The sequence below is a fragment of the Protopterus annectens genome, chromosome 14.part0 (assembly GCF_019279795.1).
Source record: "Protopterus annectens isolate FY-2018-M chromosome 14.part0, PAN1.0, whole genome shotgun sequence".
Lineage (NCBI taxonomy): Eukaryota > Metazoa > Chordata > Ceratodontiformes > Protopteridae > Protopterus > Protopterus annectens.
Window position 1 is genome coordinate 771,783,712 of NC_056748.1, and position 17,573 is coordinate 771,801,284.

At 41.3% G+C, this 17,573-nt stretch overlaps 1 protein-coding gene across 4 annotated transcripts in view; it reads left to right on the forward strand.

Moving 5' to 3' along the window:
• The window catches only part of NCOA4 (nuclear receptor coactivator 4), a 248,031-nt gene that overhangs the window by 35,558 nt on the left and 194,900 nt on the right, over positions 1-17,573 (forward strand). Inside the window, exon 1 of one of the 4 annotated variants that reach the window (XM_044056512.1) lies at positions 11,438-11,554. The exons of the other annotated variants lie outside the window; for them this stretch is intronic. The gene's annotated coding sequence lies outside the window, so the exon portion shown is untranslated. Of the gene's footprint in view, positions 1-11,437; positions 11,555-17,573 lie in introns of those variants that run through there. 4 annotated transcript variants of the gene reach the window in all.

Genomic DNA, 17,573 nt, shown 5'->3' on the forward strand with positions numbered 1-17,573 from the left:
TTTTCCCTCACACAGCCTAATATTAGAGATGAGTTAATAGAATTTTCTCCTGAAGCGAGCTGAGTAGTGTCCACGTGCAGTCAGATTTCACTTATCTTCAGTTATCCTGCTTGCCAGAGCCTTGTATCCAGTTCTTTTTGTTAATTTTAATGTTTGTCATTTTACTAGGACTCTTCTAACTCTCCTCCGTTACTGTTTTCAGTATAAGCATCCATTTTAATGCCTCCTGCATTTGTGTGCAGTTCCATCTGTGTATCTGCTTCCTCTTGTAATTCAGTTTGTTCTTTCTAAACTGCCATTTTTCCATTCTTTAGTTCATGCCTTCTGGGATACCTGGACTTTTTTTCATTGTTTCTTGCATTTTTATTCTTCTGTTGTTTTTGTCTTGATATAATCCACTTATGGACCACTTAAGACTTCATATTGCATTTTATGGATGTTCTCTCGCATGACTGTAGAATTCCTGTTTGGCTGTTACCTTCTGGAGTGATTCTGCCATGCAGTCCAATGCAGCAGGAACCTTTTTTTTTTTTGGGGGGTCATTCTTTCTGGATGTTAACCTTTAATTTCTGGGGTAACCAATTTTACTACTGTTATTTAGTTACTGGCTTTTTACATCATTTATCGTAACACAAGACTGAGTTGAAACTAACCCATCTACAAGAAAGGTGCCTTTATAGACTAACTCTGCCTTGTATGCAAGGCAACATCTAATCAGTTAATTTCTGAAATTCTCTGCCCAAAATATACGTGGTGCAATCTGCATTATTTTGGGGACCCCAGTACTAATACTGTTGCTTGGGGGGGGGGACTAAACACTTTCGGAGGTGGGGGGAGCAGCTATAACATCCTTCCAAAATTATGGAATATCATTAAGCTGTTCACTACTATTTTGCCTACAGTTAATTGGAGGTGTTAAGTTCATAGGTGTGTACTAGGCGAACAACCACAAGGGTCTTTTTTAAGCCTAGCATTCCAAATCTTTGACAAGTTCTGTTACCCTTGATAAATGTAAGCAGGGGCTTCGAAGATGAAACGTTTACAAGCTGGGTCCTGGTAGAGCAGCTGTTTATAGGCTGCCTGTGTCCATTGGAGACATAGATGCACTCTTTCTCTTTCTCTCTCTCTCTCTCCACACACATACATATATATATATATATATATATATATATATATATATATATATATATATATATATATATATATATATATATATATATATAAGCATCTTAGAAGAATATGGAAATTTTATATAATTATTTATATATTTGTTTATTTAGCAAGAAAAACCCAGCCAAGCGAGAGAGTTCACTGTGTGATACCTTAACCCTCCAGTGATCCCTAAAAGATGGTGTTTCAGCTACACAGCTTCCAAATGCCCGCAACTTTTTACTTTTAAGATTTTATGGATGCATCCAGGTTAGTAAAGCCAATGTATACATACATTGCAAAAGAGATGTGCATCCAAGCAAAATTTTAGGAAAACTCGGGCGGTAGATGATGAAACAATGCAAATGATGCCTGTAAATTTGGAGATTTTCTCCTCTGGTCTTTGCGGAAAAAGGAAATAGCTCAGACTTTTCCAGTAAACAAATGCTAGTAAATAAAATCTTTCTGTTTAGGGAAAAAATATTTGATGGGCCCTGCTTTACTCACCTTTGCATTGTGATCATCTTGTTCAGATTTGGTACAGCAGAACACAAATGCAGTCATGAATTACAGAAGTTTCTCTGGATGACATCCATGTGAATCTGCAAGGAACTTTGTAATACTTTAAGTACAGCAGGTGACATGTTGGTAGCATCTTGATCAATCCCTAGTTGCCAAATTTTGACCTTTCATCTGTCTCCCTTGTAGTATAGCAGAGTTCTAATTGCTGTATGAAAATTACAACTTAATGTCTGGGCTGTAAAGGTTTGACATATAGTGCCAGACTTAATTGTACATTTTTGTCCAAAAAAGACCTGAAGAATTTGTCAGAATAGAATTTCATCATAGCAGTAATTTGTATCCCAGCAGTAATTATGAAGTTTGATGGTTGCCATTACTTGGCATTACTTTACCCTCTTGAATGAGAGAAAATATGGGTGCTGTGCCATTACGGATCAGACTAATTGCTGTTTTGACTGCCTATTGAAAAATTTTGCAACCTCCCTGGTAGTAAATCCTCAAACCATGTGGTGGTTAAGCTGTTGATTTCTCATTTAGATGCTAGGTAGGCCTGTGTGGCTTCACCTTTTTCAGACTGTAAGTTGTATGTACTGTACTGAACATGGAACGTGTCATTGGTGCGCACTGAGGGATTCTCTGTGTAGACCAGAGGGGAGAGAGTCTTGTAAAATTTGTCAGGAGGGGGTCCTGAAGGAGTGTGCAGTAAGTGTCAATAAAAAAAAAAAAAAAACTCTATTTCAAACAGTACATTAAGTGGGGAGGCTTTGCCCCCCACACCCTGCTGTTTAAATATACCAACTCTGATACCGCACTACAGTGCCGAAAACGGCAAAGTACCAAAGCAGCCAAGCAAATTATTTTCCATGGAAAGAATTTGCTTAACAGCCGCTCGATATTTTGCATTTCCAGCCTTTTCAGTTCGACCAAGATGCGTTCAAAAGACTGTGTCTTCGGTCTTCTAATGTAGACCCAATTACAACAGTCTGTAATGAAATTTATACTGAGACCCATGCTTTGAGTTTGACTCCCTCTTGTACTTCAATGAGGCTGTGTTAACTCTGGAACTTACTAGAAAACTGGGGTTTACCTGTGAGTGTTTCAGGGGCTACAGTTGCTGCCATGTGCCTGGGCCTGTTTCTTTTAACCACGTGCTGCATTCTATCAACATGAGCTTTAGAAGTTACTGGAAACATGCCTCTCGCATTTGTAAGCATACTCGTGTGCTTTTCTGTGAGCTCATGTATCTGACTAATCTCAGTGACTTTCTTTAATGTTAAATCACCGTCATGAAGGTTCCTAACCCAGAGACTACACATGCTCTGGAGCAGACTTCCATTAACGTCAAGCAGAGCACCTCACTAGCCCACTTCAAGAGAAATCTTGAGTGGATGGGCAATAGAAAATTCACCCCGGGGACCACTTCAGTGGCCTTGCTTGATAGGGGCATTGGGAACTAACATCGGGCAGCAAGATGCCAGGGAATCTTTTTGGGATAGGCTTACATAGGCTCCAGGGCCGATGGCCTAGTACACACCTATGAAGCAAAATCATTCTCACATTATCATCTTTAATACCACACACAAGCCTGTCCTTTATCAACTCATCCCTTAAACACTAAATCTGCACGTTTTAGCCTATTTCTCAAGTCAGTTGTTTACACTGCAAATGTTTCACCTGGCTTTTGATCTCTTGTGTAACACCCAGACCATGGCTCTATATTAGTAACTCGAACGCTTACCTTATCGAATCCATAAACGTCTACCTGTCCTTATCGAACCGCGAAAACATGGAATGTCCAGAGGAGCAAAACCAGAAACGTTGAATCATCATGGTTGGCCTTCTGCAGTATAGCTCCGTAAAAGTAAGTGTGCGATTAGTTACGGACCTCAGCGTTAGGGTGCTAACGCTAAGTGCATACTTGGTGGTATATGTAAGATTTAGTGTAGTTAGAAGAAGTTTAGTTTAGGGTTGGAAGTAGGGTTTTGGTTAGTGTATGTGGTTTATTTACTTTGTGTAGGTAGTATGTAGCGGGCGGTGGGGTGGGACAAGTATGATAGTTCGATGTTTTGAATTTCGTGGTTTAGGGCATTCGATGTTTATGCGGTTTGATGAGGACGGGTTGACGTTTAGGGATTCGATAAGGTAAGCGTTCGTGTTTATACTATAGTAGACCCACCAACATTACAATGGAGAGGCATTTATTTTACATATTTCTCTAAATTTATGTTTTAAGCACTCTGGGTCCTCCCTTGACTCAGCCAGGTACAACAATATGACTGTTTTCCCTCCTTTCCAGCAAAGATAGCAGGTGCATACACAAATGAATGTTCCCTTACAGTGGCTTCTGACCCAGCTAAATTAAGTAGAATAAATGCCATTGTAGGGTCCTCCTTATCAGAAAATGAATTCTGTATGAATGTCTTCTTGCTCAAACACTCTCCAGTTCTCTGCAGTATTAAACACTAGTGAATCAGAGTTTCAAAATCCTTCAGCCATGCCAACAAAGTATGCACAAACACGCAAAGTATGGCCCTTGTAATTGTATACAACTAAAGTTGCCTCTCTGCAGCTTGCAGTAACACACAAATGCACAATAAACTTCGAAACACTGTACTTTGCAAAATATGCTCTGAAATGCTGTATTTGCATAATAATTTTATTGTAACACCGCACAAACATGCAAGCACCTCATACAACTCTGATAGCCCCAGTTAATATGAAAAATGCAATAGTTTCACTTTATTAGTTTTATGCAATTTGGACTTTATTTCAAATATTTTCTGTAGTAATTCGAATATTTCTAGCAATATTGGACATTTTGATTTATTTTAATATTGTTTAGAGCTTTCTGCATGCTTTTTCATATTTTGCAAATAGTTTGAGCAAGTTTAATATTAGAAATTCGTATTTGACTTGTTTTGCGAATTGTGCATGCAGCAAGGAAGGTCTACTTCTGTATATACCTCCAACTATAACTAGATGCCTCTCAAATTCAAAGTAGAGAAACTGAAGTTCTTTCCGGCCACAAGTCATTCAACCATGCCTCTTTTAACATTGTGTCTTTAGATGCGTCTCTTCTGACACCATGTCGCTCGCCCTCTTGTACATTGAAGACGAAGTGGGGGGGGGTAGTTCATTTTAAGATGCTTTAGTACATAGAAACACATCAGGATGGTTAGCAGTATCAGTAAACCTAAATGAACTGATTAACAGACAGACCTTACACAGCATCTTAACAGCTTACTACAAAATGGCAGTCAGACTTGCACATGCTCATTATTTATACACGTGCAAGCCCTTGGATAGCCTCTTAGACATACACACACTGATCTAAAGACTGCATGTGTTTGTTTTGTGTTTTATTTATTTATTTATTTATTTATTTTTGTTTGTTCTGGTTGGTCTTTTGGCTTTTCCTGGTTAGGGGTCGCTGCAGCGGATCATCTGTCCGCTCATGATTGGCAGTGGAGTTTTACCATGTCTAGTTGCCAGCCCGGCACACAACCTTTCACAGAAGGCGCACACACTCACACCTAGGGCCAATTTAGAGTAAAAGGATACAAGGCCTAAACAATGTTTGTCCTGCATGGACTGACTCAAAGCCCTGTCACTGTACTTGGTATCCTACAGACTGCTAAGAGGTGACCTGTTTCTGGCATGCAAGACATCCTCCAGCCCATAACAGATGGATTTACTGCACATCAGCAAGTCCGATGGCATCAGAAATACTCTGCCTGGGGATATAATCCTCTTCTGCAGTGTCAACAGAATGGTTTGGAGAGACAGATGTATCTTGCAGAGGATACTACTATTGTGGATCAAACTGTCCAGCCACATAACGTTCATCCCTGTATATTTTTAAGCACAACTTAGATCTATGGATGGGGAAACAGAAAATGTACCACAAGACTGCTCCTGTACTACTAATGGACGGAGGCAGCTACCAAGTGCTTTATCCCATGCGTGGGTCCCCTCAAATGGCATGCTCCCAGCTATTCTTATTAGGGGTAATGTATTATTGTTGACCATGAAATGGGCAAGGCCATTCTGTAACCAAACTGGATAAGGTTATTTTATGCACAAAAAGGGAGAATGGCAAGGCTTAAAATGGCCCATGAGGGCAGCTAGCCTAGTACTTATGAAACTATATTGCTAATTTGATACCACGTTTTGCAGTTGTTAGTAATGTATACTCCATTCCCTTGTTACTTGCTTAGCCTTATGGATAGTGGACTGGCTGTCGGGTGCATTCTCAATTGACCTGTCATTACCCAGTATTTTATCCTTTTCACTTGACAAAAACTGAACATTAATATATACTATTAAATGCAGAATACAAATGAGGGACTTCTCCATGTTTATCTTAAAGTCGTGGTGGTAAATTGCTTAGGACGGTTTAAATTTGATGCCTGACTTGCTTGTGTCCAGCCTGCCTGTTGTAAACCCACCCACCCACTTATTTCTCTGCGTGCAGATCTTTTTAATTTTTTTTTTGTGTGTTGTGTTTTGTTTACAGCTTTACAGGTTTCCATCTAAGTGTCTTCATAAACAAGTCCGGAAGTCACAGTGCAACTGTGATTATGCACTGCATTAAGCAAAGAATAATTTGCCTTCACAGCTTGATTCAGTAGTTGTGCTTGGTAGCTGGTTAAAATGCACAGTGACAGCTTACACAAATTGGTACAACTGAATTCTTAACCTGTTGCACTTGTGATTTTATCATCTAAGGTGGCTCACATTGTTGTAACAAAGTAAAAAAAAAAAAAACTAAATGCATCTTGTATGGATATTTGAGTGATCTTTAAATATACAATGATTGACTCACTATAGTACGCACACACACACACACACACACACACATGCTATACAAGTGCTTCCTGTTTTGGGGACAAGGTTCAATTTTCTTTGGGGGGGGGGGCTGTTTTCCAAATAAAGATATTTTTCAGTTATTTCTTCTACTGTCCAAAATACATATGCAGATGTGCTGCTGATGTTTGTGACTGGTTGGAAGCTGAACAACTCTTTGTCAATATTAGCCTGCAAGTGTTTAGTCGTGTGCATGTTGTAAGTGGTGATCCCCCTGTTAAGTGTAATCCACTTATCTTTTCTGTCTGACTCAACATATGGGTTATCTGATCTGACTTCTGTGCGTTTGTCAAGGTCTCAGATCCATGGCTGAGGCTCCTCTGGTACCTATAATATCCTAGATTTGGTTTGCCACATGATCCATATCTCTGGAATTCCGTTATTAGTGCAGTATACATAATTGTAGGTAGGAAAACTAGTTCCTGTCTATCTTATACAGATGCATTTATATATGCCCTTTGAAAGTTGTATTGGTATTGTTTTTTGCTGCTTAGTGACTTTATTTGTCATACTTTTGTAAACTGTTTAGTACCGCTATCTGGTGTTGTGGTTGTGTCTTCCTGCAGTCATAAGATCCCCAGTTCTCATGATCTATGCATTTTTTTTGGGGGGGGGGGGGCAGAACAAGAGAATAAGTTTTGTGCTGCAAGGTCTTTTGCTGCCCAAGCATGACACTGTACCTGATGTCCTTCAAGGATGCGTCTGCAGTCATCACATATGGGTTGTCCTGCCTCGGGCAGCCCTTCGGTCGGCCGGATTCCAAAGTCTGGGTCCAGCGTCGGCTGATGTCGCATTTTCCCCGACGTCAGAGTGCCTGGGGTATAAAAGCATCCGCAGACGCCATCTTCCCCAGTCTTTCTTGCCGCGTGGTGTCCGAAGCAGAAGCAGTTCGCAAGTGCCGGTCGGCCAGCTCCTGTAATTCAGCTACCGAAGACTTCAAAAAGCTAAGTACCCCGTTGGGGACTCTTTCTTGCCTCAACCGATGTCAGATAAAGTTAATAATTGTTTGACTTGTGGGAAACAAATACCTCATAAGGATTTCCACTCTTACTGCCTCCCCTGCCTAGGCCCAGACCACGACGTCTCGGCCTGTTCAGCCTGTGCTTCCTTCACCCGATGCACTCTTAGACGTCGGGCGGAGTTTGCAGAGGAATTCTTTGGGGCTAGTTTCTCATATAAGATGCCGTCGGAGACTCCGACTTCGCATTCCGTTAAACGGAAGGACAAGAACAGACATGCGGACCGCGGTTTTGGCTGAAACCACGGCAAGGCCTACCACGAGTGTCTCTGTCTCTGCTGAAACAGAGTCCTTGGTACTTCCATTTTCAGAAACCGCTCAACTGACTACCTCGGTCCCGGAGGCCCCGGCCGAGTCTGTTATTGAATTACCAACAGAAACTGGTGTCCTGGAACCTTCCGACACCATTCCTTTAGACAAATCTACCCCAGCACGTGGTGCAGCCAGGCCTCCTGCATCCATGTCCATTAAGGCTTTCTCCAGGGCTAAAGCTGCTAAACTTTCAAAAGCTTTGCCTCCCAAGGTTATCCCTCAGGGACCCTCTACTGGATCACAAATTCTAAGCTTAGCAGAGGATCTTATCTCCTTAATTAGGGGCTCTCAACCTCATCCGGACAGGGGCTCTCAACCTCCTCCAGACAAAAGGCCCAGGGTTGATCCCTCTGATCCACACTCCTCAGATGAGGCCTCTGATGGCTCTACTCTCTCGAACCACCAGGAGGAGGCTTATTCGGCCTACGAGGATTCTGATGCAGAGGAATCTATTCCCTCGGCCTCCCCTCCTGAAGAGTTTTCCTTTGGGGAGACGCTACACACCATGAGAGAGCATTTCCAATGGCAGGTCCAGGAATTCTCTGATTCCAGGAAAAGATTAAGGACCTTTTTACATTTACCTCAGCATAGGCCTTAACTATTCCTCCTGTTTTGAATGTCATTGATGTGTATTCTGACTCTAGCACAACCCCTGATTCTCTTCCTCCGGCTCCTGCCAAACCCGATGGGTACTACAGGGTCCCGGACTTGCATCTTTACCTTTTACAAGGCCCACTCTGCAGATCCAGAAACTATTTCCCAGGGCCCAAAAGGGGTTGCAGCTGCCACTGCTAAAAATCCTCTCCCCTCTGAAAAGGAGTCCAGAGCTTTAGAGAGATGGGGCAAAAAAGTGTATACTTCTGCTACTCTTTCTATGAGGGCATTAAATTGTCAACTTCATATGATACAGTACCAAGAGTATTTGTTAGATGAGTTGCATAAAAAGCTGTCTTCACCTGACCCCCTAGACCGCAAGTCACTTCAGGATCTGGTACATAACTCTCAGCAGGTTAGCAACCATTTCTTGCAATGTGGTTATGATGCATTGGAAGCTTCATGTAGGTCAGCTATGACTGGTGCAGTCAAACGTAGGCATGCTTGGCTGAAGGAACAATCTCTGCCAGACCATGTTAAAGCAAAGCTGCTGGATGCCCCACTGGAAAAGCAAAAGTTATTTGGCTCCACGGCTCAGGAGGTCCTAAAGAATTTTGAAGAAAAAGCAAAATCAGTACAAACAGTCAAAGATTTTCTCCAAGTACAACCGCCTAGATTCAGCAGGAATTGGCCTTCCAAGAATTGGTCCTTTCCAGACAGAGAGATTTCAGAGAGGCAAGAACAGGCGTGCCAGAGGTAGAGGGCAAGCTAGAGGCTCCTACAGAGGACGTCAGTGGCAGCCTCCCAACCAGAGAGGTAATGCAGGACCTTCAACTGCTGCACAAGGACAGGCTCAATGACTTTACTTTGACACCGCCAGCCAGGGCTCAATTGGAAGCACCCTTGGGCAGAAAGCTTTCTTTATTTTCAGAAAATTGGCACAGTATTACAAGGGACAAATGGACACTACAAATAATAGACACAGGATACAGGTTTCATTTCCACACATTACCAAAAAGAAAGGGCATGCCAGACCTGCCACAGAATCAAAGGGCAGAGGCTTTGAAACAAATTTCCAGCTTAATGCAAATGAAAGCTATAGAAAAAGTTCCTCTCTCAGAACAAGGCCAAGGATTTTATTCCAGACTATTCCTTGATCCAAGAAAAGAAAAACAATGGAGGCCTATTCTCGACTTGTCCGCACTGAACACTTACCTCATTGTACCAAAGTTCAAAATGCTAACTCTACAGCAGCTCCTTCCCATGCTGGGCAAGGGGTCTTGGCTGGTAACTCTAGACCTCAATGAGGCATACCTGCATGTCCCTATCAGACAAAGTTGCAGAAGACACCTCAGATTTCTTGCAGGGTCAGAGCATTATCAATTCTCAGCATTGCCCTTTGGCTTATCTACTGCGCCCAGAGTATTCACGAAATGCCTGGCATCAGTAATTGCACACTGCAGACTTCAGGGGATGCAAATATACCCATATGTGGACGACTGCCTAATACAAGCGGACAGCAAACAAACTTTGGTAAAACACTTGAATTATGCCATTCACCTACTTCAGGCCTTGGGATATACAGTCAACTTTCACAAATCACTACTTACTCCTGTCTTCCTGAACCTAGTCGCTAGCCCATAAACCAGGGCACTACCCTTTCTACTTTCCCTCCTGGCTATATGCTACCTATCCTGAGGGTCGCTTAAACTGAACAGTACCCACAGAAAAGCTCTCATCACTTGTGCCTTCAATTCAACCAAATACAAAGGCACTACCCTTTCTACTTTCCCTCCTGGCTATATGCTACCTATCCTGAAAACTGAACAGTACCCACAGAAAAGCTCTCATCACTTGTGCCTTCAATTCAACCAAATACAAAGGCACTACCCTTTCTACTTTCCTCCTGCTATATATAGCTACCTATCCTGAGGGCTTTTAAACTGAACAGTACCCACAGAAAAGCTCTCATCACTTGTGCCTTCAATTCAACCAAATACAAAGGTTAATCACTTTATCAAGAGTCTATTTTAACTAAAATAAATACTGTTATACATGGTGCACTGGGTTCTAAGAAACAGCAGTTAAATCCACATAAATTGAAGTTAATAGTATATCTCCCAAAGCTTCTGGTAACAAACAGAGCTCCTAAAAATAATTAGAGTATATAGTATTTTGGGTTACTTCCTGCATTAACATTCTACTTGCCTGTTTTCCACTTGCCCATAGTCAATTTGGAACTGTCCTCCTCCTACCTGAGGTTATTTATCTACCCTCATTTTTAAATCACTACTTACTCCTGTCTTCCTGAACCTAGTCGCTAGCCCATAAACCAGGGTATGTAACTGTTTTTTGACTACTTTGTTTTGCGACAATACTTTGTGATGAGATCTGTCTACAAAATACTGTATATCTGTTACATCTACACGCAGGGATTTAGCTTTTACTCAAGAGAGGGCTAATGTTTCTAGCGTGTAGCACGCTTACCTAACAAGTAGTTAGTATTAGAGTTACAATGAACTGAAGTCTGCTGGCTTTACTTCTAACATTTGAAGGTTAAAAATATACTTGCTGTTATTTGTAATTTTAACTAATTCCTAGGATTCCTCGGCTCTGCATATACTTTTGTTAGCGTGGAGAACATCAAGCAAGGCACTAATATCAGCTACAAGGCTGTAGTGAGGAAGGATTACAGCAACTGTTTTTCACTCTTAAGAATAACTGTAGGAATATGCTTGCATTGTAACCTAGAGATAGCGAACTTGAATCTTCCTGCTGTGTGTTAAACAGATAGCTTATTTGAGTTTTACCAACGCTGTGTTTTAAACTTTGAACTGTACTCAATTATTGTGAGTTTTCATTACATATTGCACAAACAGTTTGATTTTCAAGTCATATTGCTTGCCATTTGAACTATAACTGCATATGGGAATGATGTAAAATCTATCTATGTATTCGTTCTCTCCTCACAGGCACTACCCTTTCTACTTTCCCTCCTGGCTATATGCTACCTATCCTGAGGGTCGCTTAAACTGAACAGTACCCACAGAAAAGCTCTCATCACTTGTGCCTTCAATTCAACCAAATACAAAGGTTAATCACTTTATCAAGAGTCTATTTTAACTAAAATAAATACTGTTATATAAGTATAACCGCTGGTGCACTGGGTTCTAAGAAACAGCAGTTAAATCCACATAAATTGAAGTTAATAGTATATCTCCCAAAGCTTCTGGTAACAAACAGAGCTCCTAAAAATAGAGTATATAGTATTTTGGGTTACTTCCTGCATTAACATTCTACTTGCCTGTTTTCCACTTGCCCATAGTCAATTTGGAACTGGAAAAACGCTGCCTTCCGCCTCGCGCTGCGCTCGGGCTCGCTCTCCCGCCCCTGCCCCAAATCCCACCCCAGTAGTCCCACATTTATAGTTAAGTAGCCATCTTTCTTAGCCAACCAAATTTCCCTCCTCCTTCAAACTTTAAAAACAAAGGCTCCTACTTTCCTCCTACAACAATGCACCCCAGCTCAAAGAAAACTTTATCCGCCTACAGGGTAAAAGAAGGACAACACTAATAGTTTTATCCTTTCTACTACCAGTAATTACCATACTCTACCTTACAACCAAATATGAAGATCAACCCTACTCAGGTTTCCATTACCCCAGATATCAAACTAAAGCTCCCCTACCTCTGTATAATACCAACAACACAACCCAACAACTATTCAGAAAAACCACAACCAGACCAAACCAAAAAAATAACAACAAGGCAAAATTGTTGCAGAAACTTATGAGGCTGGTGGAATATCTCAGAAAAAGCATCACTAAAGATGGAATGTCAGCAAAAATCAACTCTAATAGCCCACCAAGATATAATAACTCCCTCCATATCTGCCACTTAAATATTAGAAGCATCAACAATAAAATACACAACCTCCATGCTCTACTAGCTACCCACCTCCCAGACATTATGTGTTTAACAGAAACTTGGCTAAAACCAGGGACCAATGACAATGAGATTATACCACCAGGCTATAATATACATAGAGCCGAGATAAAAAAAAAGGGTGGGGCATTTGCAGTGCTCTACAAAATAATCTAAATGTCAGTTTAACCCTACTCAGCCACCCCAAATCTCTAATGCTGAGATACTTGCTCTAAAACTACAGCTTAATAGAAAAAAGTATTAATCTAATTGTAATGTACATCCCAAAAACTCTGAAACATTGGAAAGCATTCTTAACTGGCTAACCAATAACTACCCACAGGAAACTATAATCATATTAACATTGACTGGCAACTATGCTCATATAAATCTTCATGGGTTCTCTCAGACCATCACCTCTGCTACCAGAGTTGGGAACTCTAACCAAAAGAGAGTATCCTTGACTGGATCCTCATAAACAGTCAACCCCAAATGTATACATCTGGGACCCTCCCAAATGAACTCAGCGATCACCTTATAACATATATAAGGAAAAATAAAACAGGTAGTCCTATACCTCCTAAGTCTATTAGAAATAAGAAAAATTTTGACCGTTTAAAATGGAACTTAGATCCTGTAACTGGGCAACTCTTAAGTACCTCCCTAGAAGAGGCAGTTTCTAAATTTAATACCACTTTCCTAACCATACTTAATACTCATGCCCCAAAAGACTAATCAAAACTAAAACAAATATCAAAATCTAAAATAAAACTCAGAAACAAATCCTGGGAAAAATGGCGTACAACCAAAGCGCCGCGAACCGCATTAAATTTCAGCAACAAAGAAATATGACAAAAAAAATAAACATCAAAACAACCCTCAAAATTTTGGGCAGGTCTAAATAAACTTCTCCATCCTGGGAAATCCTCCACTCCTACCCCAGAAATTATAGCAGATAAAAACCCTGAAGAAGTAGCCAATACCTTTAACACTTTCTTCACGGATACTATCCAAACCTTAGCTAACCAACTATCCACCATAGCCTCCACTGCTACAGAACTCACTCCAAACCCTTCAGACCTTCCACCTACAACCAGTCTCCACTTCCTCCATTAGATCCTTACTTCAAAAACTTAAACCAAGCACCCTCTCTGCAGACCTCCTGCCAGCTGAATACTTACAAATAACTGCAGAAGACAGCTTACCCCATCTCTATACTTATTAATTCAATATGGAAAATATCATATGTAATCCCACTTCACAAGGCACATCCACTGACTTATCAAACTACCGACCTATAGCCATAATGACACCACTAGCCAAAATCATGGAAAAATGGCTACACAAACAACTCATTCACTATCTTAAGAACAATCTCCTCACCAACTCTCAACATGGCTTTAGACCCAATCACAGCACTACTACAGCTCCTCTTTTACTGATATAATAAACAAAACCGGAACAATAAAATATATCTTCTGCACTCTTTCTAGACTTATCAAAGGCCTTTGACATGGTAAACCACCGACTACTCCATGATACCCCTCCACCTGGATAACTTAACCCTAGACTGGTTTCAGGCCTATCTCTCTGGTAGGAAGCAAGCAGTACTTTGGCAAAATAAGCTCTCCAACCTCCTTCCAAATACCATTGGGTTCCACAGGGGTCCATACTGGGTCCACTTCTCTTTTCAGTCTTTATTAATGACCTTCATAAAGTTATCCCTGAGGCCACCTGTATTCAATATGCGATGACTCGACATTAATATGTTCTGACAAATCCCTTGACAAACTACTATCTAACACCCAAAGCTGTTTCACAGCAATAGAAGTGGCTAGCTGAGAAGCAACTAATTCTGAATCCAAAGAAAACCAAATTATTACTCTTCCATCCCCACCCAAAACTCCCAAACACTGCCTTTACCATACAATCCAATAATGGGACAATTATCTCCAAACTATTAGGAGTGACCATTGATAATAAACTCAAATTGACATCCATATTAATCAAACCATTAAGACCGTTAACAAGGAACTGGGGTCACTATATAGAATCAAATCCTTTCTAACACCAACTGCAAAAGTTACCCTAGCTGCTCGCATTTACTCTCTACCCTTCTACTCTCCACTGTTTACCAACCTTAACAAATCAGACCTAAATAAACTATCATGCTCCTACAACCATATAGCCAGATTTGCAACTGGCAAACCATATAGAACTCATCATTGTATTAACCTAAAATATCTTGGCTGGTTAGAACTCCCAAACCTTCTTCAACTAAACCAACTCATTGAGGCATTCAAAATACTCAAACACCCTGAAAAGTCCCCAGCACTGGGTAAATTAATCATACCATACACCAATCTAAATAGTCTTCGGTCCTCGTGTAGAACACTCATTCAAACAGTCAAATCCTTCAACTCTGGAGGAGATGCATTATTTGCTAACTCCATTGGTAAGTTATGGAACTCCCTCCCACCTATTATTACCACCATTACCTCCCTACCCCAATTCAAAAAAAGTCTTACCCACCATCTCCAGTCTCACTGGCTTTGCCAATGCTCATATCCAGATTAACATTTTCTACTTTGCCTACTGCCTTTTCTCATCTATCAACTAATCTCCTTCCTGTTGTACTCTCCGGATCTTCTCTATTACCCCTATAATAAATCTTGCAACCTTCTCTATACTTCCTAACTCCTTTCCCCCTCATTATCAAGTTAGACTATCTAGTATAAGTAAATTTCTCTTTGCCTGTGCCCATCTTCTCCTAATAATGTCTTGTCTATGGATGCTATCTTGCAACTATGTTGGTTATTACAATAATGTATTAATATGTACCTATCTTACCCTGTATGTAATTTACTCTATATGTGGAGCTTTTCTCCCCGGGCCTCCGCTGAAAATGGACATATATCCAGTCGGATTCTCCCGGTCAACAAATGTAAAATAAAATAAATAAATAAAATAAATAAAGACTTGTTCCATCCCAAAGAATAACCTTTCTGAGTGCAGATCTAGATACAACCACCCAAATGGCCTTCCTTACAGAAGAAAAACAGTCAACTACCAGATTACTTAAAAAATCTGACAAGACAAACCCAGCTGACTGCAAGGAAAATCCTGCAAGCCCTGGGTTACATGGCTTCTTGCATACTTCTGATTCCGCAAGCAAGACTACATATGAGGAAACTACAATGGTACCTAAGGAGTTTATGGACTCAGCACAGTCACAGCCTGGAAATTTTGATACCACTCATTCCATGCCTTCAAAAGGAATTTCTGTGGTTGGCTCAAGCAAGCCAGTCAAACAGGGGTCTGCCTTTCAGCAAACCAATAGCCAGCCAAACCATTATGACAGACGCTTCAGACCACGGATGGGGAGCGCACATGGAGGGAAGATGCATTCAAGGTCTATGGACACACAAAGAGCTACTCATGCACATAAATCAAAAGGAAATGCTGGCAGTGATACATGCAGTCGAAGCCTTCAAACCCTTTCTGCATCATGGCCATCTGTTAATAAGGACAGACAACACCACGGTTATGTGGTACATAAACAAGCAAGGAGGCACCCATTCCTATCCTCTTTGCAGGCTGGCAATGAATCTATGGGAGCTTTCCCTGAAACTCAGTATACAGCTACAATCCCAGTTTGTGCCAGGAAAAGACAATATACTGGCGGACAGCTTAAGCAGAAACATAATGGATGCACACGAATGGATGCTGCACCCAGACATCTTTCTACAGATAACACAATCATGGGGGAGACTGGACTTGGTTCTTTTTGCCTCCCCCCACAATCATCATTTGAAGAAATTCTGCTCAAGGACGTACCACCCACAAGCATGGAAAGTGGACGCCCTCTCTTTCAGCTGGAGAACTCTTAACAGTGTGTGAATTTCCACCTCTCCCATTAATGACCAAGGTTTTACTAAAGATCAGGACAGAGCAGCCAAAGGTAATTCTGATAGCTCCGGACTGGCCAAGACAGCACTGGTATCCACTATTAAAGAGCATGTCGCATACGAAACCATGGCCTCTTCCTCTATGGCCACTGTTACTGCCACAACACAATTACAAGACTCTGCATCCCAACCTGAAAACCTTGCAACTAACAGCCTGGAAAATACCTTGACTCCTCCTCAGGACAAGCTATCCCAGAGAGTGAAAGATGATATGGAAGCTCACCAGCCTTCCACAAGAAAGGCATATTCAGCAAAATGGAAAAGATTTCACATTTGGAACACCACAAAGGGCCTAAATGTGTCAGTGATGAGCATGGCACATATCCTGGAATACTTGGCAGAAATGTTCCACAGTGGTCTGTCTTACTCTTCCATTAAAATACATGCTTCAGCAATTTCAGCAGAGTACAATACAGATCCGCCTGTCTTCTCTCATCCTCTCCTAAGACAGTTTCTAAGAGGAATCAAAAACATCAATCCTCCAAGGAAACCACCTCTACCTACTTGGGACCTTAACTTCGTGTTGGAAAAACTAACACTGCCTCCCTTTGAACCAGCAGCATCTGCAAAACTACAGTTCCTGTCTTGGAAGCCTGCTTTCCTTCTGGCCATAACCTCAGCAAGAAGAGTATCTGAGTTACAGGCCCTTATGGCAGTACAGCCTTTTCTTATTTTTCATCAGGACAGAGTTTCACTAAGAACCAATCCTACATTTATGCCAAAGGTGGTATCCAGGGTTTCATTAAATCAAGCTATTCATTTACCTACCTTCCCAAATCCACAAAACAAAGGGGAGAAACTTCTGCACACTCTGGACATACACAGACAGTTGCGCTACTACTTGGACAGAACTAAAGGTTACAGAAAAACTGACCAGCTGTTGGTAGCATATGCTGCTGGCACACAAGGAAAAGCGATTTCCAAACAAACAATTTCAAAATGGATAGGGAATTACATTCGTTTCTGTTACTCCTTTCATGGAAAAACTGTGCCAACTAACATTAGACCTCATTCCACGAGAGCCACAGCCACCTCCACAGCCTTAAGAGGGGTGGCTACCAAGGACATTTTAGAAGCTGCTACATGGAGCTCCATGCATACATTTGCCAAGCATTACAATTTACCTTTATATTCCAGATCCAGAGCAGGCTTTGCTACGGCAGTCCTGCAGGGCATTTTAGCTACACCATCCTTTTCATAGTTCCTCCACCCCCATATTGG